The sequence below is a fragment of the Taeniopygia guttata genome, chromosome 18, assembly GCF_048771995.1.
Source record: "Taeniopygia guttata chromosome 18, bTaeGut7.mat, whole genome shotgun sequence".
NCBI lineage: Eukaryota > Metazoa > Chordata > Aves > Passeriformes > Estrildidae > Taeniopygia > Taeniopygia guttata.
Window position 1 is genome coordinate 6,552,978 of NC_133043.1, and position 3,003 is coordinate 6,555,980.

Below are 3,003 nucleotides of genomic sequence, written 5' to 3' on the forward strand. Positions count from 1 at the left end.
ATTAGCTCTCCTTGTTGCCTAAATCCAACAAAAGACCTTTCTGCATTTAATACCAAGAAGGGATGTCTCTGAACTGCCATCCAACCACAGAGGCTTACAAAAGCCAACTGGAGCAGAGCAGAGGGAGCAGAATCCCAAACGTCTCCTTGGGCTGAGCAAGGCTCTTGTTTGATTTTGGATTTGCTGCACACTCAATGTACATCTCTGAGCAAGCCACTTAATCTGACCCTGGCCCAAAGCTTAGCTGTCTGTCAAATGTTAGAAAAGAGCTTTGTCTCCCTCACAAGGACTCGGAGGTTTAATTACCGGCTGTGCCAAGATGCCCTTAGGTGGAAGCTGCAATGCAAATGTAAAGTATCATTATTAGAGCTTAGCAAATAACTCAAATGTTTTTCTGCAGCAACTCCCTCGAAAAGAAATTAGATTCCTTTCTGCTGTGTTTGGGCATCTTTCCAGGCTCTCTTGTTGTGACACTCATGAGCAAGTGGAGAACTAAGAATATGAAGGTAATTCACCAAAAGTCAATGCCCAGCTCCTAAACCTGAGCCCTTCACACGGAGCCTGGCTCCTGCCACAGCCCCTGTGTGTGCCCAAACCTGGCACCAAGGGAGGCAGGCCATGGGGCTGCACCCAGGCAGGAGGGCCATCAGCTGCCTGTGGGCACATCCAGCCCATCCAAACAGCCCTGGGACCCTTGGGGACATGCAGACATCAGCCACTGCCTCCTGCGCTGTCCCCAGTGCCAAACCTGGGGGTGGCTCCCAGCCTGGGCACTCTCAGGGCCTTGCTGTGCCAGGGGAGCATCAAAGATGGGAGAAATGAGGGAGAGAGGCTTTGCTGAAAACATTTTACACATCCCTATCAGCTCAGGCAATGCAAATCCCGATGATTTGAGCCTTGTAGTGCTGGCCTCTGACAAGTCTGGGACACAGATTTGCATCAGAAGTTCTTTGGGATGGTGGTTCTCTCGGGCTGGGCAGTTGCTGTAAAGCTCCAGGAGTTTATGAGGGTCTGGCAAAACCTGCCAGCTCCTGCTGTAATCACTCAGGACCTTCCTCAGCACCGTGGGCTGCACTGTGGCCACTGAGTCCCAGCCCAGGGGTGCACAGGAGCATCACCACAGCCTGACCTCCCCGACAGCCTTGTGTGAGTGGGAGCAGCACAGAGGAACATTTTCAATTAGCTTTACAGAAAACATTTGCCTGAAACTGGATGCTGTGTGAAACTCCTGAACTCTCCTTTTTCTCTCAGAGCTGGGGGTGAGGCAAGGGAGGGACAGGGGGGAACTGGAAGAGATTTTTATTTGTTCAGATCGGAGTTGCACTGCTTTGGAGCATGTGTGGTTTAGCCAGGCAGAGGCAGAGCAGGATAAAGGAGCTCCTGCTGTGCTCCACAGCCAGGCTGCTCCATGGGACTGGAGCAGAACTCAAGAGCAGAATTCCCAGTGCCCATGGAGGAGCCGGCCTGCAGGCAGCCCTTGGGCTCAGCCACACAGTGGCACAGCATCACAGAATGGTTTGGGTTGGAAGGAACCTTGAAGAGCATCTTCTTCCAACCCCCTGCCATGGGCAGGGACACCTTCCACTAGCCCAGGTTGCTCCAAGCCCCATCCAGCCTGGTCTTGAACACTTCCAGAGATGGGGCAGCCACAGCTTCTCTGGGTACCTATGCCAGGGCCACCCCACCCTCATGGGGAAGAATTTCTTCCCAATACCCACATAACTCTGCCTTCTGTCAGTTTGAAGTCATTCCCCTTTGTCCTGTCACGCCATCCCTTGCCCAAAGTCCTTCTCCCGCCCTCCTGGAGCTCCTTTAGCACCTTAGGTCTCCCTGAAGCCTTCTCTTCTCCAGGCTGGGTAAGCCCAGCTCTCCCAGCCTGTCTCCAGAGCAGAGGTGCCCCAGTGCCCTGTGCCATGCCTGGGCCACCACCCTGACACACAGCCCCTGTTGGGGCTGGTGCTGAGGCAAAAAAGTGCAGCAGGAGAAGGGCAGCTGGACCTGCCAAATATCCCAACATTTTCCTTTTACCTTGAGGCTAAACCTGCACTGCCTAAATCCTCCCGGTGGCTCTGATGAGCGTGTCTCTGGTGCCAGTGAGTCAGAGCACCCTCAGTCCCAGCCTGGGACAGTGGGGCCAGAGGAGGATGCCCTGCCTGCAGGGCCTTGCTGCATGAGGGAGCATCAAAGATGAGAGAAATAAGGGAGAGAGGCTTTGCTGAAAACATTTTACACATCCCTGTCAGCTCATACAATGCAAATCCCGATGATTTGAGCCTTTTAGTGCTGGCCTCTGACAAGTCTGGGACACAGATTTGCATCAGAAGTTCTTTGGGATGGCATTTCTCTGGGGCTGGGCAGTTGCTGTAAAGCTCCAGGAGCTTATGAGGGTCTGCTCATAAACCTCATATTTTGTCATAAAATGACAAAACCTGCCTGCTGTGTTGCCCCCATGCCCAGCTGCCCCTCACCCACCACAGCTTTCCTGGGCCCTGATTCCAGCACACGCTGCGACATGATTTATTCCATCTAATTAACTTCTCCTTCCCTCTGAGGCAGAGTTCTTCACGGCCAGGGCTCCACGGCCTCTCCAGCCCACCGAGCTGCCAGCACAGTGCTTTGTTTCAGTGCTTGCCTCTCCCAACAGCCCCAATTGCTCCTGGTCTCCCCAAAACCACCAGCAGCATCCCCAGTGCTGAGAGCAGCATCACTGGAACCAGCAAATTGAGCTCCTGTCACACCGTCAACTCCTCTGAGGTTTCTTTCTTTGTGTTTTGCCTTGAAACAACAACAATTAGGAAAAACAGCAAGAGCTTTTATTTAATTTGTTTTTCCTCCTTGGCTGGGGCGTTTCCTCCCCAGACATCACTCTGCAAAGGTGCCTCAGCCTCCACATGGTTCTGCAGCTTCCAAAACATTCAAAGCTGTCATTGCAGAGCAGAAACTCTGCTGAGGAGAGATAAACACGAGGTTTGATCATCTGCAGCTCACAACTGTGGCTGCATC